The sequence below is a fragment of the Saimiri boliviensis genome, chromosome 5 (assembly GCF_048565385.1).
Source record: "Saimiri boliviensis isolate mSaiBol1 chromosome 5, mSaiBol1.pri, whole genome shotgun sequence".
Lineage (NCBI taxonomy): Eukaryota > Metazoa > Chordata > Mammalia > Primates > Cebidae > Saimiri > Saimiri boliviensis.
The window spans coordinates 78413874-78437368 of NC_133453.1; the positions used below are offsets into that span (position 1 = coordinate 78413874).

Sequence of the window (23495 nt, forward strand, 5' to 3'; positions counted from 1 at the left end):
ACCCATTCCTTTTATTTAGTTATCAAACAGCAGTCATCCTTTTTCAAACAAGTTTCCCACTGCTATAAAGATGTTTTTAATATTAAATAATATCAGTTCTTCACTAAAACAGGCCAGGATTAAATGTATTTCTTATATATCACTCAGTCTGATTTTCCTGATCAGGACAACCAGGCAAACCTGAGACAATTTTTTTTTTTTTTTTTTGAGACGGAGTTTCGCTCTTGTTACCCAGGCTGGAGTGCAATGGCGCAATCTTGGCTCACGGCAACCTCTGCCTCCCGGGTTCAGGCAATTCTCCTGCCTCAGCCTCCTGAGTAGCTGGGATTACAGGCACACACCACCATGCCCAGCTAATTTTTTGTATTTTTAGTAGAGACGGGGTTTCACCATGTTGACCAGGATGGTCTCAATCTCTTGACCTCGTGATCCACCCGCCTCAGCCTCCCAAAGTGCTGGGATTACAGGGTTGAGCCACCGTGCCCAGCCTGAGACAATTCTTAAGCATAACAATGATGGTTACTATAAACATGACAGATTAGGCTAAAGCTTTTCCCATGATGCCTGAAAGCAAATGGGGTGGAAATAAAGAAAAGCCAAGTTCTACAGCCTTGATTTTCTTTGTTATTAAGACAGAGTTTGGATAATAGAGTCCCCTTCAATTTTATTATTATACAGCATTACCAAACTATATAGAGCATAAGAACTTTTGCTCAGCAAATAGTCATTTATTTTTCCTCAAAAATGATACATATATTTAAAAAGAGAAGGTGTTCTATTTTCATTTGGTTATAAATTAAGCCTTGATTGCAAACCAGTGCTAGGGCATTTCATTTCACAATGGGAGAAGTAAGGAGTAAAGTTATATACTGTGTTTTGGAAGAAAAGAGATGATATGATACTATAAAAATATGTGATATGAAAATAAGTGATTATAAATAACACTGTGAAAGTTACTGTGACTTTTATTTATTCAATAACATTTATGTATTCCCTTCTAAACACTTTACTAAGCAGAATGAAAAAAAATACAGGCTTTAAATTCAGACCCCAGATCTGCAACTTCCTAGCCATTTATTGAACTTCTCTGAACATCAGTTTTCACATCATACATAGTTCGTAAAGTTACAGTAAAAATTAAGTGAGACTATATATAAAATATGTTATTTGTTCCTCAATATCCATTCTCCCCTTCTCTTATGGTACTAGTACTTCTGATTTTTAGCTTGTGTGGTCATGTGACTATGTGCTAGTCATTGGTAAATGGGTGTAACTTCCATAACAAGCTTTCCCTTTCACCTTTTTCTCTTTACCAGATGGATGGAATGTCATGGTGGTAAGCCACCTTGAACACTGTGATGCGGGCAACACTTGTTTAACTACTGTTTTGTCCCTAAAGGAGGAGCTGAGCTGTACCTGATTGGTACAACATTCAAGACTGGTTCAGTGTTGAACATACAGTAGGCACTCCTTTTTTTCCTTGGGAAAGAGAAAAATACTCATGGTCTTTGCCTTTTTCTCCAGTTAGAGCTTATAATCGAGTGAGGCAGACACACACGAAAATAATTAGCCAAAAGGTCAATTATAAATGTTTAAAAAAAAGTTTTGGGTACATCTTCATAGGGGTCTGGGTAGCACAGGTATAAGCATTGTAGGACCTCACCCAACGGTTCACTAGAGATTTATGCATTTCATTTAAGTTTCTTAAAAAGAATAAAACTGTTAAGTAAAAAATGTAAACAAGGTAAAGGCTCAACAGAAGAAACAATTAAAATAAGAAGGATTGTGAAAGGTTTCACCAAGGATCTAACACTTAAACAGGTCCTGAAAGATGAGAAGAGCTTCAACAAGTAGAAAATGAATGTAGAAAGTACATTCATTCTGAAAGAGCAGAGGCCCTGAAAAGTCACTAATACGGTGCATTTTGTGACTGGAGTGAGTACTCTGTTTATGTAAGTCTAGCTAGCATGTGTGCAGAGATGATACAGAGATGAGGGTGCCAAGATAAGCTACAGTCGGGGTCAGCATGTATGACTGTGCTGTACTACAAAAATCCTAGGGAAGACCATACATAAAGACCATGATTGGAATAGTATCCCATAGAGCTGGAGAGTACATTGGACTGCATGAAGCACATAAAGCAGACTCAGTTATGGCTAGACTATGGTAGACCTCAAATGTCACTCTAAGAAATTTAGACTTTAACATGTTGATACAATGAGTAATGAGGGGTTTTCAAGGAGATGATGGATACATTTTAGAAAGGTAGAACAGATACCAGCATGGACTACAAACTAGTGAGGAAGACAAAGTGAGGCCATCCCACAGGCAACTATTGCCGTATTCTAGGTAAAAGATGAACTTGAACTAGAGCAGGGGAAATGAAAGATGAGTGGATTCAAGACACATTTCAAGAGAAGAATTAACAGGATTTGGTAGTCAACTGGATGTGCACAATACACAAGAGGGTAGCAATTCAGGTACCAGTGACTGCGTACCAGTTGGCCTGAAATGGGACCTTGGAATCTACATTCTATTTTTTTTTTTTTTTGACAAGAGTTTTGCTCTTGTTGCCCAGGCTGGCTTGCCATGGCAAGATCTCGGCTCACTGCAACCTCCACCTTCTGGGTTCATGCAATTCTCCTGCCTCAGCCTCCTGAGTAGCTGTGATTACAGGCATGTGCTGTCCTGCCCAGCTAATTTTGTATTTTTAGTAAAGATGTGGTTTCTCTATGTTTGTAAGGCTGGTCTATAACTCCTGATCTCAAGTGATCCACCCACCTTGGCCTCCCAAAGTGCTGGGATTACAGTGAGCCAACAAGCCTGCCGGAATCTACATCCTAATTAGCAAACTGCCTCCAGTGATTTTGTTGCAGATGGTTCACCTGCCATTATTTTTCAAAACATCCAATAGACAGTGTTGTTAGCCAGACATAAAGAGACAGAAAGAAAATTTTCAGTGGGAGAGGGAAGACATTGAATACGGCTTTGGACACCAGTGCTAGAAGAGACATCATCATAAGGAGGAAGAAAGCACCAACTGTATAGTTATCTACAGGAAAAAAAAAAGAAAGCTAACTATGCCTTCCCTACTGTTTGTATTCCTGAAGTCTTGTTTTTAATGTCCTCTGATACTAGTGCATCCTTGAATGGTCAATTACTCCAAAATCTTTTTACAAAAAAAAAAAAAAAAAAAAGCAGAAAAAACCTACATTTTTGAAAAGAAAACAATAGAGAAAAACAATATGCTTTATTGCACCACCTTATAGCACAAAATGTACATGTTTTTTCCTACCAAAAAAAGGACAAGCCCACTTATTACTTATTTGAAGGTCAGAAGGAAAACTAGCAAATGCATAAAATAGTATATGACATTTTATTTTTGTTATTTTATGTAAAAATACTTAATCAAATAGGTAGAAATGTTATCTAATGCTCTGCTTTGTTAAACTTTATATGCTGTTAAATGACAGGAAAAACAACTCTGGCAGAGTATTTGAATGCATCATTTTCCTTAAGTATCTTCTACTCTACAGATTTATAAATAAATAATAAGGTAGTATTACTAATGATTTTTTCAAAAGAGTGGTAGAGTTTGTATCTAACTTCTGGTCTTAACCAGAAAAGTTGGGAAAAAAAATATTTTCAGTAATCTCAAAAAGATCCCCCATACACAAGACATAGGAGAAGTCACAGGCTGCACAAGATTCATAAATGGTAAAGTTGTTTTGAAAGAGAAGTAGTTAAAATCTTATGAGTTAACACATTAGGTGCCCCTCCAGTATCCCTGAGTCATTTTCTGTATTAGAACAAAACAACTATGGATGAAGAGAGCTCTTCTATGAAAAAACAGGCGAAATTTGGCTGGGCATGGTGGCTTACGCCTATAATCCCAGCACTTTGGGAGGCTGAGGTGGGCGAATCACAAGGTCAGGAGTTCGAGACCAACATGGTGAAACCCTGTCTCTACTAAAAATACAAAAAATTAGCTAGGCATAGAGACAGGCACCTGTAATCCCAGCTACTCAGGAAGCTGAGGCAGAAGAATCACTTGACCCAGGAGGTGGAGGTTGCAGTGAACTGAGATTGCACCACTGCACTCCAGCCCTTGTAACAGAGTGAGACTCCATCTCAAAAAAAAAAAAGAGTTGAAATTTCAAGAGATAGAAGACCTTTTCACAAAAGGGCCTAATTTCTCTTTAAATCACAGCTTAAAATTGCTGAGCAGCCATTTAGCCTTGCAAACATTCCCAATGATAAATAGGAACAGACAAAAGCCCACATAATTATAAAGCTCTTAACCACTGGCACAGGACTCTACAGCTCTTCATACTCCTTGCTTTTAATTTCCCTGAGGACATCTAGAGGCTGTTGGGCAAATGTTTGCAAGCCACAACTTGTTTTATTAGAAATAATTGTGAGAACTCGAATGAAAAAATAAATAAGGTTTCAGAGATTTCCAGATCTCCATTTCCAGTAATTCCCAAGATGTTTAGGGTATGACTTTAATATATTAGCTTAAAACCAGATCCAATATTTTTAATCCAGTACCATGCAACAAGTTCTTTCCTTCAGACTGTTGAATATTCCTGAAGACAAGGCTACAAAAATCCTTGGGCAGTCCAACAGACCAACCTTTCAAACCTGCACCTGTGCCAAAATTACCTAACTTTCTACCCTTTTCAAGGCCACACCAGTTTACCACAAATATGAATATTCAGACCTAGTAAATTTTAATACTTTCTGTGCCACCCTACTGTGGGGAAGAAATAATTGATTAGAAACTCAGATTTGCTGTTTTACTTCATTTTGTCTCTGGAAAAAAAATAAAAAGCCATTATAAAATAAAGACTGCAAACCAAATTTTCAACTATACCACATCTTGTGTAAAATGTACTCATTTGTCTGTTAAAGCAATTTAGATTAGGTAATCTAAATTAAAGCCTAGTCAACTAAAGATGATAAAATCAGAGTTGAAGTTCATAACACATGTCCAGTATAGATGAGCTTGGAGATAGATGAGAGTAAACAAGTCATTTAACCTTTCTATGAACCTCTGTTTCCCCATATCTCCCAATTTAGAATCTTGGGGTACAGTCCAGCTATAGGACACTAGTTCGCAACCTGTCAGTACATTAGAATCACCCACAATGGTTTTAAAAAATAGAATACCAAACCTCATCCAAGACTCCAGATCTAATTTTCTATGGGGAGGAGATTTAAGATGGATTTAAAATTACTGCCATAGGGGGTCGAGTCATAGCTTGGAAAACACTATGCAAATATCACCAATACAGGGAAGCAGGTTTTCAGTTTTCATAAAGTTGCCTTTTTTCCCACAGTGATCTGCTTTTTGAATTATTCTACAAGAAGTATATAGAATTTAGGAACAAAAATTGCAGTTGCTAAGGTAGAAGACTTTCTCAAATAAATAAATAAAGGTATTTTGCATACTTTGGCAGATGACCCAGAGCAACAGCACTTTGTTGATCATGGTTCCATAAAATTTCCACAACTCATCAGCCTATATGACAAATGTTTGCTCTATTAATGGCATTTGTGCTAAAGTTCTTGTTGAGAAATTTGACTGTGACCATAGCCCATCTCCCACTAAGTAGCAATGACATTTTTAACTTGATGTTCCCCCTACCAATACTCTTATCATCCTAATTCTACTTAAATTCTCAAACTATCTACAGATAGTTGAGAGAGAAGACAGATCTCAAAGACATGCCTTTAATTCAAAGAGGCACATAGTCATGGACCAGAAAGACAATACCAGTCTTCTGGTTGAATGGCAATCATCCCAACAGTACAGAAGGTGGTTCCCTATTTGATCATGGTAAGCATTGGGGTTGGGGTAAGAACAAAGATCTATTTGTAGGCATTTTACATAGACTACCTCATTTTTAATCTTCCCTCTGTAGAAGCATATATTGTCTTCCCTTTACAGAAGAGTAAACTGAGCTTCAAAAGGGTAATTAAGTTGCATAAGACACAGAATTAGAAAATGGAAGAACCAGATAAATCTAGGTCTTTCTGTTGCTAAAGCAAAACCTCTAGCTCTGTACCCTCTAGTTTTTATTTTAATCAGAGCTATTCATAACTATATCTTAGTAAGCTGAGCAGTTCTATAAGACAAGAAAAACAGTAGTCCACTACTTTCCCCTCCCTATTTCCTGCTATACCTTGGCAGCAATTCTTTTGACTTACTCTTTTTTGTATTTATCTCTGTATCTCTAAATAACATGTAATATTGCCACTACTGATTTTTCAGTTTTTGTCTCCCCATCATGGAAAATTAGGATTCAGTTCTCTTTAAACATCCCCTACTTCCTATTCTTCCCATTTCTCCAATATAGTTATATCTAACTTTTCATTAGATTAGGATTCAGCTTTTACATTCTTATTACTATGTAATGCTATGCACTGCTGAACAACATAATATACCATGGATGTTGTTCCTTTCCTGAAAATTTTTTTCCCTGAAAACTTTTGTTTGCTTTGTTTCCTATCACCACTAACGGAACTCCTCAACACATTCAGACACTTCAGGTATTGTATCTCTTTAGAAGAATCACTTTGTAAGCTTTCTGGCTTGCCCCAATCTAGACTAGTTGCTCTCTATGCCTGATGGAAAACCTTCATGTTGGGACCTTCTTTACCTTGAATTTGGGGATACCCTTTGTCCAGCTTTCTCTAATTGAATCCCCCATTTTCATTCTCCCAAATCTTTTCTTGTTTTATATCCCCACATGGTGATGCAAATCCTCCAGCAGTTTCCTAAGAAAGTGTTTGGGAAGTAAATTTTCTGAGGCTTTGCATAACTGAAAATATCTTTACCTTCTGACTTAACTAATAGTTTGGCCAGATTAAGAGTTCTAGGTTAGAAGTAATTTTTCCTCAGAATTCTGAAAGCTTTGCTATGCTGTCTTCTAGCTTTGGTTTATTTTTATTGAAGATTAGATTCATTTGATTCCTGATAGAATCATCAGGAATGTGTGTGTTGGACGAGTCTCGCTCTGTTGCTTGAGGCTGGAGTGCAAGGGCATGATCTTGGGTCACTGCAACCTTCACCTCCGGGGTTCAAGTGGTAATTCTTGTGCCATAGCCTCCACAGTAGCTGAAATTACAGGTGTGTGCCACCACACCTGGCTAATTTTTGTATTTTTAGTAAAGACTGGATTTCACCATGTTAGCCAGGCTGGTCTTGAACTCCCAACCTCAGGTGATCTGCCCACCTCAGCCTCCCAAAAAGGATGGATTATAGGCCTGAGCCACTGTGCCTGCCTTAACCGATTTTTTTTTTTTCCTCTTTGAAAACTATCAGGATTTTTTTGTCTCTCTCTTTATCCCTAGGATTCTGAAATTTCAGGACCATACCTGGCCATGAACTATTTATATCATAGCAATAGGTGCTTGGTGGGCCTTTTCAATCTGGAAATTCATCCTTTAGTTCCTGGAAATTTTCTTGATAATTTTTTGGGGTAATTTCTTTCCTTTTGTATTCCTTTCTGGGACTTCTACTATCTGGGTGTTGAATCTTCTATACTGGCTCTGTAATTCTCCATACTCTTCCACCCCTTTTAAAATGAACTTCCCTCCTTATTTCATAGTGAGAAAGAAAAACTTTTCATATGAGGAGTACAAACCCCTTTTAATTATCAGGCCCAGAGAGGCACTGAAATGTGAGTGTGTGACAGCAGTAACGTCTCACTCTCCCCTGTAAACTAAATGATCCTCTTGAAGCCAACTACTATGTGATGCTAAGTAGTCATAAAATGCCATATATTAGATATCATAACTCATAGCCTATAGTTCAACAATGTATCATCACTAATCAATGTTATTTCTGTAAACCAATGAGAATTCCGATCAAGTAACTCAGCCCATTCCTTGTCCGCTTTTGCCTTTAAAAACCAGGTTGCAATAAAGGCCGAAGGAAGCACGCCCCAAGGCAACCTGGAAGTGTGTCCCATGGGGCAGCTGCCCTCAACCTTTACCTAAATAAAGTTCCTATATTTATTTTGCCTCAGTTTCATTAGGTTGATAATAGATACAACATCTTAAGTCAGCTGTCTTTAGCAGCCATTATTATGCTGTCAAATGACAGCCAACCAATCCTGGATAAAGTAGTAATCAAGGTTACTGGTGCTTCTGGAGCTGCACTGAGGCTGAGACTGAGGCTGAGACTGTATCAGCCAAATGATATTCTACCTCCAATTGCCTGTTTAAGCAGAACATCTGAACTCTGATCAGTTACACACACACACACACACACACACACACACACACACACACATTCCACATTGGAAGAGAATCAAAGGCTTAAAGGTAGAATTTTGGCCATCTTCACCCCAGGATGATTAGTAATTCTTTAGTAAGGTCTACTATTTTGTAGGTGGTAGAGACAATGTGAGTAATTTGGGAGGCAGGCAAGGTCCCTCTGCTGGGTTTCCCCAATTGCTGAGCCTATTCTGTTTCTGGGTAAATGCTCTGCCAGAGTTCACACTTACGGTGAAAGACCAACTCAAATCTAAAGCAGTTTCAGGATGGGGAAAGGAAATCACCTTGAGTAACTGCTACCCCTTCCACTTTACTCTAGAAAAGAAAACCACCAGCCTTTCCCAACCCCTTGGGCTATGAATAATAAAAGGAGTTCATACTCTGTTTCAGAAAAGTTAACACTGTAGCACATGAAGAGGTGAATCAGTGAATGACAAACACAATCTAATTTTTTTTTTTTTTTTGAGACAGAGCCTCACTCTGTCCCTGCCGGCTAGAGTGCAGTGAGTGTGGTAGTGCAATCATAGCTCACTGTAGCCTAGACTCCTCACCTCAAGCAATCCTTCTACCTCAGCCTTCTGAGTAGTTGAGATTTTAGGCATAAAGCCACTCTGCCCCACTACATCCTGTCTTTTCTGTATCTTAGCTATATGTTTGCCTTCTCACCCACAAAAAGCATCAAGAACAAAAAAAAAAAAAAATCGGTAAACAACATGGCATATACACATAAATAAGGCATCTTCTCTTTTGGATGGTTAGGAAGACCTTTAAAGGTAAGTATGTTTTCCTTACCTGAAGAAAGGAAATTGAAGAGAACTGTCACTACCCACATTTACTTACGATCATTTTCCACTTTTAAGGAGTTATATAACACAAGCAGCCAACTCTCCCACTGACAACTTGCATTTCTATTCTCTTTCTACATTGTAAGCTTTTGTCATGAATATACCCAGAGCATATTGCACTATACTGTTTCTGTGCTCCACCCAGCCAGCAGATGTAATAGAAACCTTAAATATCATAAATCCAGCAGTGTTAGAATTTGAATTTTGTATTTTTCCATAAGCTGGCTGGCTGGCTAAATGCAATAGGACAAACAAGATAATCTCACTGGTTAAACCCAAAGCTCCCCATTACATGTTCTCCATTTTACTGGATGTTAGAACTTGGTGAAATTTTCTATGCTACCTTGCAAGAGCTAAAAGATTTCACAGTCAAAGACCACACCCATGAGTCTCAGTTTGTCCTTACTTCCTTTTTTTCTCCAGTAATACTGCTTTCTCTGAGACTACTTATCAAATGTTATGGGTTTAAGTGCACAACTAAACAGTATAACACCAAAAGGGAAAGTAGGCATGTGATATTCTCCTCCTCTGAGATGAACATAAACATGGCACTGCTCAGTTGGCTGTGCTCAATTCAGTAATCTTTAAGGGGTATCCTCTCCTCTGAGTAGGGGCAATGTTAGAATCTAAAGATGGAGGAGAGAGGATGCAAATTTTAAAGTAGTTAATATTAAAACTCTATTATAAATCATATAAAGAAGGACTCTGCGTAATATTCATGGATGAGGGAACTAGAAGAGAAAGTCAGTAGTCAGTACGGAGAGGTGTAGAGGAGGAGTAGGATTGTATGGGAAGGAACATGTATTACAATCCTCTAGAATTTGTGAGATTTTAATGTTTATCAGAAAGGAAATAGGAATTTTTAAAGGTTGAGAAATAACAATATCAAGGGAAAGGCATTTCTACTTTTGGGATTCCAAATACTTGAGGTTATGAAATCATATTCTAGTAAATTCCACACAGTAAATGGTTATGAATAGTAAAACCACTTGAATATCTCACAATAACAGCTGATGTGCTGACTGGTTCCAAAAATTTTTCTTCAAGCAATTAAAAAAATATATATCCTTTATTTTGAAAGAATCTAAGTCTCTAACTTCTGTCCCTTATAGCAAGTCACTCTCTGGCAAAATTATTACCTGATTGGGTCATTTTGCTATTGTCCAGCAAAACAATTAATATTTGTCCAGCAAATATTTCAAAGACTCTCATAACTTCAACTTGCTAAGTAACCATCAAAATGGAACTCATATTAGTTTTCTTTATCTACTCAATCTCCATTAATTCCTTACTGTAATGACTTAGAAGACTTTGTTTTCAATGTTACCAATCTATTTTCAGTAGACCCTTCTTTTTTGCAAAGAAAAATTATTGGTGTTAAGTAAAATCTATGATAGATCATTAGTACTCAAACTGTTTACTCTCATAACTTACTACTAATAATTACCATTTGTAGAGAATATATCTCTGAAGGTAAAAAGTTACTGTCCAGGAACTTTTCCATGAGACAAATCATTGCCACTATTTACTTCTGAAACTCTTTTGCTTAAGAAAAATAAGTCCCTTTAAAAGTTTTTTTTGATTGCACAGCAATGTGAATGCATTTAACATTGAACCACACAGTTTAAAAAGGATAAGATGGTAAATTTTACATTATGTGAATTTTACCACAATTTAAAAAGCTTTTATAGATTAGGAACTGGAAAATGTGACACATGTACTACACAAGTCCCAAAGTTTTGTTTTCAGTTACATAGGGCGTAGTACCAGTCCCCCTCAACTTATTTGAACAGTGGCCAAATACTGCACCTAGTTTAAAAGACTCTGAAAATTAATTAACCACTCACTGAAAAGGTAGTTCATTTCATATTAATGTTATCCCTTCCTGAAAGTAATCATAATCTTGGTTCTGAACTATAAGAGATTTTTGTTATGTATCTAAACAATAGACTCCTCTTTCCCTGTAGTTATGATTCAAAACCATGGCAGCAAGCATAAGAGATAGCATGTGGGAAACGGCAGCCACAGCATAAATTCTACAGAAAATAGAAACTAAAACTAGGCTTTACATAACCGAACACAAACAAACTGCAATTAAACAGTAATATTTATGCTTATAAGGTGTTAGAAAACAAAAAGGATAAATAGTAGTAACAGTCAATCAGCTAATGCATATCATCAAAATAGCGAAGCTTTATGTCAACAGGCTATTTTTATTTACCATTTGCTTTTGGACAACAGCTATAGTTTTAAAATAGGACAAGTCCCCAATTACTTTTGCTATAATAGCCCATAAATGGAAATAAATACTCAAGCATTCACATAATGCCTGCATCCTACTGTAAATAACACTTGAGTGTCTGTAGGTATCATCCATAGTTCACAGACGCAAACTGCTAAATTACATTACCTGTCTCAGGTCATATTTTTGAAGGCAATCAAAAAGCATTTGAAATAATCATTTATAAAAGTCTATACACTATTATCTATACATTAACAGTAAACTACTAGTCAAGTAAAAAGGTGGGCTTTTGTTAAATAATAACAGTGCTCCATGTACATGCACATACCTGAACTGTGCTAATGATTTTCACTTCATATTAAATAAGTATAACCATGTCAAGCTTGTATATTTTTCACCTGCTCATTTTGAAACTCTCTGTAGAATTTGACTACAGTAAAATGACAGCTTGGTTATTACCTTTAATGTAAGAAATTTCCTGGCAAAATTGGGAAACTAGTGACAACAAAGTGAAACTGATACTTTCCTAGTTGAGTTTCACTCTTGGTTTCTTTCAGGGCATAGACAAACCTGTCCATGTAGAAACAATACCATTGCTTCTGTAACATAACTGCAGAAGGGAAGATAAAGAATAGCAAGACATTTTACTTAACAGCCTCAGCCTACCTATAGCATTTTTCCTTGTCTAGGAAAAAAAAAGTTGTGTGTGGGGGGGAAATAACCAGGATCAGCACAGCAGCCATTCTTTAGTTCTTGGCATTAGTGGTGTCCCAGACTCTTTCATTTAATTGTATTTACTCCAAGGGGTGTTTGTTTGTTCTGGACCATTTTGCTGAATATTATTGCTGTCTTAAGAACAATGTACTCTCAGACCTAGATGGTTTCATGAGTGAACTATTTCAAACCTTCAAAGAAGAGAGTTCTTTGGCTATTTAAACTACATCAGAGCAGAGGAAGAGGAACTCTTCCCAGTTCTTTTTAGGAAACCAGCATAACCTTGACATCAAAACCTAGCAAAGATAACAAAAAAGTGAGTATAAAATGAATCTCAATTACTGATTTTAAATAAAAATGCTACCAAAGGAACCAATATATACTTAAATACTACACCATGACTGAGCGTAAGATTGGTTCACAAACTGGAAATATACTAAAATAATTCACTACCTTATTAGGTCAAAGATGAATAGTACCTACAAACGTTATGATAGATGTCAAAAAGCCATTTGACAAAATCCAACTTCCATTCCTGATTTTTAAAAAACGTGAATAAGTAATGAAGAGACATTATCTTAACATGACAAGAAATATATATACATACCAAATGAATACCCAATATCTATCATTCAAAATTGTTCTCAAAGTGCTAGCTAATGCAATAGACCCTCCTCATCTCCAGTAGCAAAAATGACTTTGGATACAATCCAAATAGTTCTCTGTAAAAATCAAGAGCTAGAAATATTAAACTTTCTTGATAAATAGAATTTATTAAAAATTAATGGTAACTTCATATATAACAGTGACATAGTAAAAACATCCCCAAACTAAGAAACAAGATAAAAGATGGCCAGAATCACTGTTATTATTTACCACTGTTCTGGGGAAGCCAGCAATTCATTAAAGCAAAGAAAGAAGGAGATAACATTATTATAATTAGATTATTGTTTTCTTAGAAAATTCAAGTGAAACAATTTATTAAAACTAATAAATTTAGAAAGTTGGCCAGATACATAAATACTCATCTACATACTGGTCACAAAATATAAGAAAAAAATGGTTAAATCCCTAGAAGATTATTTTAATGAAGTATTAACAGTTTATTTTAAATTTTATCTCAAAGATAATACAATTATGTTCAAGAAAATTTGGAAAAGGAAAAATGAAGAGGGACTTGTCCTGTGAATTACTAGAAAATGTAATGTCAAAGCAGATTGGTATTTGTAAAGAAAGAGACAAAAAGATAAAAGCAACAGATAAGTCTAAAGAAAAGATGCATGTACACATGAGAATTTACAACATTAAGGAGGTATTTCTAGTTAGCTGGAAGAGAAATAGTTTCAACAAATGATTTCAGGAAAAATGGCTGCCCATTCATGAAAAACAAAGAAAAAGTTAAATCCTTATCATATACGCTATACAAAAATAATTTTCAGATGTTTTAATGAGTAAATCATAAAAAGAGAATTGAAAATATTTTAAGAATTTTTTGATTTTAAACATATATTTAAAAATTAACAAACATTTGACTTTAAACATATATTTAAAAATTAACAAACATGGATTTAAAAATTCTTAAGATTTGAGATTAAAAAAACCTGGGCATTTTAACCAAAGCATTGATAATTCCTGAAAATATCTGCTATATTTCATAAAGGATTAATAAATCTGTAGTCTAATGAGTAACAGATAATTTTGAAGAATATTGGGCAGGACGTCGTAAATGATAGTTAACTATAATTTGGTACATCTACACAATGCAATGCCATGCTGACATTACAATAAAACAGAGCTACATATGGCAAGACTTTCACTGTATGTATATATTTAATCTGAAAGAAATTACGGAACAGTATGCATAATGTCATTTTCATAAGAAGGTGAAATAACATGATTATGCACATAAAGGAAAGATGTGGAAGGCTTGGATTACATATCATTGGGGAGAGGTCTGAGAAGGATCTGACTTTCTGCTTTATATATAGTTGTATTATTTGTGAGTCCCTCCTTTCTCAAATGAGGACACAATACTTTTTAACAGAATACACTGCTTGCTTCTCTGCTACCTCTTATTTGAGTGTGTATTCCAACTGCGGCAGGGAGACAGCTCGTTTTCTTTTCCTTCAATTTCATGTCACTTCTTCACTTCCTTTACTACCATCTCTCCCTTATTATAACTTGTCAAAAGCATCTCCTGCGAGGTGAGATAAACACCACTTTACATAGCACAGCTGCTTTACTTTTGCTCCTTACGGCATAGCAATAAAAGCACAGCTCTTCTTAGATTATCCTCCCCCTTTCTACTTCTTGACAAGCACAGCTTTTTTTTGCCTGTAACTCGTTGCTCGTCAGTGTATACCGGCGCTGGGACTCTACCTAGCGCCTGGGTTCCCACCGCGGGCGGGGTTTGCTTCCGTTCTTTTTGCCTTGGCCACCCACTCCCTCCGTGACCCTCTGGGAAGTTACCCAACTTCTCATTGACCAGGCTATGATGACACCCCACAGGAAGGCAGAGGGGAATTGTGCAACCACTTTGGGAAAACAACAGAAAGAACCAATTAAGTTTTCGAAAGAGTAAGCACGACAGTACTTGATTCTAGGAGGCAGTCCCTCTCTAGAAGGCAAGTCAGGGACGCTCCTGGCGAGTCCACTGCTCATCTCGACACGGCAGGCCCTGCCACCCCCATTTCCCGGGCAAAGCAGCCGGGAGGAGTCCCTCCCCTGAAGCCGTTGGGGCAGGGGCCGACGATGCTACGCTGGCATCGCGGGCTCGGAAAACCCCCGCAGAGTCCGCTCAGGAGGAAGGACTCGCGTGGTTTCTCCCGCACAAAATCCCCAAACTGCACATTGGTCGTCTACTGCCGCTCCTCGGCTTCTCTCCCTGCGGCTTCCCTACTGTCAGCGCGTCTCTCTCGCTCACGCACACAAATTCTCTGTCACCGTGCCGACGGATTCGGACCCACCAATTCGTAAAGTTTCTTACTTACTCAATTCAGGGTTTCGGCTACACTCCCTCTCGCGTCAGGTCGCCGGCGCCCCGGCCGAGTGACTCCAACCGGAAGTTGCTTTTTGTTCCAGTTCAGAGGGCAGCGCCTGCGCGCGGAGCCATTAGCGCCTCGCCTTCCACCCGGCAAGGCCAGGCTAGGGCCCTTCCACCCCGCCCCGCGCAGCCCGGGGCTGCGCTGCTCTGCCCCGCCCCGCCCCGCCCCGTCCAGCCAAGTCCCCGCCTCTTAGGGAAAGTAAGGCAGCCGAGGGAGGGAATCCTATGTGAAGTTTAAAGGTCACTTGCGGGTCTTTCCTAGATTTTTTGCCAAACGATAAATAACCAGTAAATAAATAACCGTTAAATAAATGACATCAAACTAGCTATGAGTTAAACTACCCAAGAATCACCTGAGAAACAAGATGTAGTTTCACCGACCTACTCCTACAGGTTTCATTTCAGAGCAACTGGACTGAAGCCCAGGAACATGCGTTTTCGACAGATCCTCATGAACGTCTGTAATTAAAGGTTGTGAAAGCCCACACTCTGAAAGACACTACATATACGCATACCCATTTGGTTTCTCCCCTACTAATAATATTTTTCACTAAATGTACTTGTTAAAGAGGAATGGCTGGAAATGGAGGTACAACTTTATTAGAAATTTTCCCATGAATTAAGACTTCCCCATTATTCCAATTCCTAGCCATGTATGAATATTCTCTAAGATTCAAATCATAGATACAACAGGAAAGATACCGTTTCCTTTTAGAGCAAGGGATGAGGTTCTGGCTGCCCCAGTATCTCCCTATACTTCTGAATCGTGGATGTTTACACATTTTTCCTTAGGCTAGTTAAGTCCAAGGAAAACCTGCTAAGTTGCAGTGCATTCCGTCTAGTTATCTTGAATGTTGCTCTATACTTTTAAAAGTCAAAGCCTAAATATATTTGAAACAATCTCTTTAACAAACAGAAACTTCTCATCTATAACGTTTTGACCAGCTGAATAGTTTTCTTGTAGTGAGTTAAACATGACAACACAGTACTGCTTTAAAAAAAATATTTTTAACTTTTTTTAAAGAGCAGTTTTATATTCACAGCAAAACTGAAAGAAATGTCCAAAGATTTTCCATATTTTTCTGCCTCTACACAAGCATAGTCATTCCCTATTATCAACATCCCTTACCCTGGTGTGATGAAAAAAGCTGCTATAAATATCTGTGTGCAGGTTTTTTGTGCAGACATGTTCTCATCCCCTTTGGGAAAATACCAAGGAGTATGATTGTGCTGGATCATAAGGTAAGAGAATGTTTACTTTTGTAAGCAATTGCCAAATTGTCTTCCAAAGTGGATACCATTTTGCATTCCCACTAGGAATGAGTAAGTGTTCCCTGTCACTCCAAATCCTTGCCAGCATTTCATGTTGTTAAGTGTTTTAGATTTTGGCCATTCTAAGAAGTCCGTGTGGTATTTCATTGTTGTTTTAATTTGCATTTCCCTGATGACAAATAATGTGGAGGATTTTTTCATATGCCTATTTATTTGCCTCTGGTTTTCTTCTTTGGGGAGGTATTTGTAAAGGCCTTTGGCTCGTTTTTAATCAGGTTGTTCTCCAAATGCTGAGTTTTAAGTGTTATTTGTATATTTTTGATAACAAAAACATCCTTTATCAGATATGTCTTTTGCAAAAGTTTTCTCCTTGTCTGTGGCTTGTCTTTTCATTCTCTTGACAGTATCTTTTACAAAGCAGAAATTTTGATAAAGTCCAGTTTATACAGCACTGCTTGAACAAATTAAATAGGATGCTTTGAAGATTTCTGATTGATACAGTGGGATTTAGTAATATACTCAGAATCTAAAGCTGAATGCTTATGCATTTTGAAATATGGAGGTGCTAAAAACTTTGTATAAGGAAATAAGCTAGATATACACATTTCTTAAATACATGTTTTTCTCTCTTTCCACTCCTATGATGTAGTCATAAAGAGAAGTAGCTACATAATTCCACTATATGTGAAATCTGCATAAATGCTGGTAGAATTACTTTCTAAATAATGCTAAAGTGATATCAAACATTTTCCATTTCCTATCATGATGATTTTTTAAGAATTTACATATAATATGTTTTATAAAGGTTGGAAATTGAGTTGAGACATTTATTTGAGGAATAATCTTTTTAAATAATGACATAATTTTATTCCAACTTTCTTTCCCTCAAATTATTATATACCTCAAGTTAGTGAGCAGTGATGTGGCATTGGAGGTTGGGTATAGTGTGATAAAAATGAGGAACTGGCCGGGTGTGGGGCTCACACATGTAATCCTAACACTTTGGGAGACCGAACTGAGAGGATCACTTGAGCTCAGGAGTTTGAGATTTGCCCATGTCTCTTTAAAAATAATAATTAATTAATTAATTAAAAGAAAATGGGGGAATTGCAGGCCTTTTTAATATATTTTGGAATCTGGCCGGGCGCAGGGGCTCACGCCTGTAATCTGAGCACTTTGGGAGGCCAAGATGCTCTGATCACTTGAAGTCAGGGGCTCAAGATGAGCCTGGCCAATGTGGTGAAACCCTGTTTCAACTACAAATACAAAAATTAGCCAGGTGTGGTGGTGCACACCTGTAATCCCAGCTATACAGGAGGCTGAGGCGGGAGGATTGTTTGAACCTGAGAGGCAGAGGTTTCAGTCAGCTGGGATTGTGCCACTGCACTCCAGCCTGGGCAACAAAGAGAGACCCTGTCTCAAAAATATTTTAGAACCTAGTTTTAAAACTGCTTAATATTTCATTGAGAGTTCTGAATATAAATCTAGGGACAAAAACCTGCCAATACACACACTTACTGCAACTTGGAATGTCAGGTATGTTCTCAGTCAAATCTTTGATATGAAATATTACTATTAATGGAATCTGGTTGACTTCTGATTTACAATGACACCAGGACTGGCTGTTTATGTTGCAGACTCTCCAACTAAAATGCCTATAAAAAATCAGAAAAACATGAGAACTCATAATGGCCTCAGAAGGGAGACTGACAACCAGGGCTACTGTGTATGGTTGAGTAGGCTGTGCTCACTTGCCAAGCCTTGCCTCCTTCAGCCTGTGTCTTCTCAGAGAGGTGTTTTCTAACTCACAGAAGGTACCATAAGAGCAGCTGGAACCCTGTTGACAAACGCCTTAATTCCAGAATTTGAGAATATTGCACTTATTGTAAGAACTGTGAAGCTGAAATGAACATGTACTTTTTTGCTGGAAGGCAAGCAAAGGCATTGGTATGGAAGATAATAAGGAAGCTACCTGCCTTATGGCCCTTACTAGTAACTCCACTACTATGTGTGACAACTAAGAAACATTTTACACCTCTTTGCCCTAATCTCTCCCTTCAGTACCTCTCTATATGACCCATTTTTTAGCTATGGCCTGGTGAATACCAGCAATATCCCAAAGGGAGTGGATAGGTGTGATGTTCTGTATCTAAGCTTGTGAAGCTAATAATGAAAGGGGTTGGGCAGACAGAACTAAGATGTTTATTTCTCTGAGGTTTAGATTTTTGTATATGATTTTTATCAAGAAAAAGACAAATAATAATTTCTGATTAACCAAGAATTCTCCTTTTTAAAGTAACTAACTAGTAAAGGTAAGGAGTCTCACCTCAGCCCAACACCCACAGTGACAAAGTTGATAAATGTCAGCTTCAAGCCAAAAAGTTCGCTGTTGACTGTGCATGTCTATATGTCTTCCAGCTCATATATGTCATCTATGCTGAGGAACTAATAGCAATCAGAGATAATGAGAAGAGCCAAGAACCAAAATCCACACATACATGTAGTAAGAGTGACACAAGACTTGGAACGAGGAAATACAAGAGAAAGCATCCCTTTGAAAAGATTATGCTGTCTGAAAGAGAGTCTTTAAAATGCAAAGAAAGTGAATACTTTGGAAAATGATTTGCTGGAAGCAGAAGTATATTGAGAGACTCTGCTTTGTATTTTCTATGCAAAAAGAGATGAAATATAAGCTACTAGACTAAGATAAGGAGGGAATTAAAGACAAGGTGAAATAAAACCAAAGTTGGATAAGTTAAGCTGTAAACAGAACATGCAATGGCAACATTCACATATGATTCGGACATAATCAAAGACGGAATCAATATTACCGAATAATAAATCAGTGATTAGAGTAAAAGCTTGAAAAACTCTTCCAAACTATGAATGTAAAGTACAAATAGGTGACAACCATTAAGATAAATGGTTGAAAGATTATGCTTCAACTTTTTCCTGAAAAAGAGATTGGGATAAATAGAACAGACGGCAACCACAGATATATCAGCAGCTATCTGAAGTAATACTTTGAACCAATATAACACTTCCTAGAAATGAAAAGGACTCAGTGTGTTTTGAAATACATTAATGACCTATCATGTTAAAAAATGTCAATATTAAATGCTCTATCAATTCATTAATTTACTTAGCAGATATTTTGGGAATATTTGCTATATGATAAGAATTAGGGATAGAAGGATCACTAAGGCAGTCCTAGTGATCCTTAAAAGAACTTGGTGTCCGTAGTGGGTGACATACATACAAGAATCAGGCAATTCTTATACAATGTGGTATTATGATATTACACTAGGGTAAATATATGGTACTCTGAAAACCCATAGTCCAGCCTTGAGAGGGAGAGGGAAGCCTTCTGGTATCTAAAGTATGGAAAAAGTTCTACAAGAATCTAGGTGGAAAAAAAAATAAATTAATTGCAAAGGAAAAAGGACCTAACTTGTCTTCAGCATTAAACTTCAAAAGCTGAATAGAATAACATCTACAGTTGCCTGGCAAATATTTGGCCTATAGCATCTGTCTACTCAAGTTATCATTCGTTCAAGAAAAGGAAAACAAAGACATTCTCAGATACCTCAAGGTTCAAAATCATACCGCCCATTTTCTGAAACAATTGAAGATATACTTCCCTTAAGAAGGAGTCAAAATTAAAAACTCAAGAAAGGTGAAATTCCGATATAAAATAAATATCAGAAAAAATTTGAAATAATTTAAACACAGATCAAGTAAAAACATGTTGCAATTACAAAACAATGAAAAAATGTAATTTTTGACACATAAGATACAAATTATTACCCAATAAATAATTTAATAATAATAATAATATGGTCACAATTTCCTGATTACAGCAACAAATAAGCAGGTGGGTGCAAGGGAAGTGGCAGAAATTAAATGTGTTCTGCTATTTTACTCATTTTCTCATCTTCTACATATATAAATAAGAAAATGATAGAATCTCGTTCTAAGTATAATAATTGAAGCGGTATCATTTTAGTTATTTTAACGTAAAGATAAATAACTACGAGTAGAATTTAAAAGTGTACACTTGTTTTTGGCCAGGTAGGGTGGTTCATGCCTGTAATCCCAGCACTTTGAGAGGCTGAGGCAGGTGGATCACTTGAGGCCAGGAGTTTGAGACTAGCCTGGCCAACATGGCAAAACCCCGTCTTTACTAAAATTACAAAAATTAACCAGGTGTCGGGGTACACACCTGTAATCCCACCTGCTCAGGAGGCTGAGGGACAAGCATCATTTGAACCCAGGAGGCGGAGGTTGCAGTGAGCTGAGATGGCAGCACTGCACTCCAGCCTGGGCAACAAAGTGAGACTTTCTCAAAAAAAAAAAAAAAAAAAAGTGTATGTTTAATTTTTATGTTAATCGAGGAAGACAGAAATGAAAACACTGTCTACATAATAAAAATTTAAAAGTCTTAATTCCCAACTTTCAATCAGTCACCCAATCAGGTATATTATATGAGTAATATTCTGCAGTATTTCTTGCATGCTTACAGTCTATGTTCCCATTGCCACTCTCTATCTCCATTCATACCCCTTGTTCAAGCCACCATCAACTCATAGTTACCATTCTAGCCTCCTAATTGTTAGCCTCACTTTCTCCCTTGTCAGATGCTATGTTGTTATGTTTCTTTACCACCTACAACCATCAAATGTCTTCCCCCCCACCTTTAGGATAAAACCCAAACTCTTACTCCTGGAATGAGGTGTCTTCCTAACTCTCCAGACTTATGTTCTGTTTCTTCTTCCTGGTGATTTTGGGCCTCTTTTAATACCTCAAATGATACCTGTTTTGTCCTTTCAGGTATTTGCTGCTTTCCTCAGCCTAGAACATGTTTCCCTCATATTTAACCTGGTCTGTTGAGGCCTCTGCTGAAGGATATGATTCTAAGCTAAGCCACGCTTGATTTCCTTTTCAGGTTAAGACTGTGGGCTCAGTTATTGGCTCCTGTTTCATCCTGTCCTTTCCCCTTTGTGACATGCATTATACTTGAAATTTCAAGATACATATTTGGATGTTTTTAAGGTTAGGATGGTCTCATTGACTGATGTTAAAGAAACTTACACTCACTAAGCAGAGTCCTAGGTTATCATTGCCTCCACAAAGGCAAGCTGCAGCTGAGAGAAGCTAAAGCATGATGATTGTAAGAGTTCTGTGTTAAAATTGGCTCGTTCATATGTTGGTATTGCCATTAACTAATCACATGACTTTACTAATCCTGTGCCTCAGTTTCTTCTCCTGTCAAAGGTTGAGTTTACTTGTACAATAAAATCATAAATGAATAAAACCTAGCCTACAGGAGGACTGCAGTAAATCCTTAGATACTGGTAATATAGACAATTCCTATAACTTAGTAGGTGGTTCTACATGCCATGCAGTTGATCAGTTGATTTTTTTTTTTTTTTTTTTTTTTTGAGACAGGGTCTTGCTCTGTCACCAAGGCTGGAGTGCAGTGGCATGATCTTGGCTCACTGCAGCCTTGACTTCCTGGGCTCATGTGATTCTTCCACCTTATCCTCCTGAGTAGCTGGGAGGGATGACAGGCATGAACCATCATGCCTGGCTAATTTTTGTATTCTTTGAATATACAGAGTTTCACCATATTTCCGAGGCTGGTATTAAACTTCTGAGCTCAAGTGATCCACCTGTCTCTGCTTCCCAAAGTGCTGGGATTAGAGGTGTGAATTGGAGTCACACCTAGCCTGATTTTTAATTTAAACTGTCATAATTATCACTCAAAATATCTTTAAAAGTTCATACTGAGAAGGTCTACATATTGGACTTACTAGAAAAAGACTTTCAATCAGTTGCCTTAAACATGCCCAAAGAGTTAAAGAAAACCATGGACAAAGAACTAAAAGAAATCAGATAAATAATTTATGAACAAAAGGAGAATATAAAAAAGTGATATAAATTATAAAACAGAATCAAATAGAAATTCTGGAGCTGAATGGTACAATAATAAATGGAAAATTAATTATCAGGGTTTAAAATAGCAGATTTCAGCAAGCAGAAGAAAGAGTCAAAGACTGTGATAAGATAGTTAATACCAAGCTTACCAACTATGCATTGTGGGAGTCTTGAAGGAGAAGTGACAGAACTGAAGCAGAAAAAATATTTCAAGAAACAATGTCTGAAAACTTCCCAATTTGATAAAAGTCTGAATCAGCTTATTCAAGTTGTTTAATTAACTTGAAGTAGAATGAACTCAAAGAAATCCACATTGAGGCACATTATAATCAAACTATCCTTTAGCTCTTTGGGCATATTTAAGAGAATTGACTGAAAGTCTTTTTCTAGTAAGCCTAATATCTAGACCTTCTCAGTGTGCACTTTTAAAGACATTTTAAGTGATAATTATGACTATTTATTTAAATTAAAAATCAAATGCATGTAGAATCACACACTAAATGACAGGAATTATTTATATTACCTAATATTTATTGAGGTCCTTCTGTAGGCCAGGTCTTGTTCATGTATTATTTCATTGCACAGATACTCTCAACTTTTGAGGCAATTTTTGAATTGAGGACAAAGAGAGAATATTGAAGGCATCAAGAAAGAAGTGACACATTATGTGCAAGGGATCATCAATAAGGTTAATAGCCAATTTTGCTTTGAAACTATGAAGGGCAGAAAACAGTAGAATGGCATATATAAAGTGCTAGAAAAAAAGTGTAAACCAATAATTCTATATCTGGCGAGAGTACTCTTCAAAAATAAACAAGAAATTAAGACATTTTACGATAAACAAAAGCAGAAGGAGCTTGTTATTAGTAGAATTACCCTAAAGAAATGATAAAGGGAGTCTCTCAGACTGACTACTAGGAGATAATTTGAGGTCATACAAAGAAATAAAGAACTTCAATAAAGACAACTACATAGGTAAATATATTACAGCTAGGATAATTATATTTTGTTTTGTCACTCCTCTTTTTATTTCCTACATGATTTAAAAGACAAATGCTTAAAAATAGTTATAAATCTTTCACACAAGTTTTAAAGATATAATTTTAACAATAACACATAAGGGGTGATTAAACTACAGGTTAGTAGAGTTTTTATA

General features: G+C 36.9%; 1 protein-coding gene across 7 annotated transcripts in view; it reads right to left on the minus strand.

Annotated features, from left to right (window-relative positions):
- Positions 1–23495, minus strand: part of TANK (TRAF family member associated NFKB activator) — a 92554-nt gene that overhangs the window by 64087 nt on the left and 4972 nt on the right. For 3 of the 7 annotated variants that reach the window (XM_010329724.2, XM_074399592.1, XM_074399596.1), the window contains exon 1: positions 15078–15226. The exons of 3 other annotated variants lie outside the window; for them this stretch is intronic. The gene's annotated coding sequence lies outside the window, so the exon portion shown is untranslated. Of the gene's footprint in view, positions 1–15077; positions 15227–23495 lie in introns of those variants that run through there. One more of the 7 variants, XM_003921938.4, reaches the window with a different exon arrangement.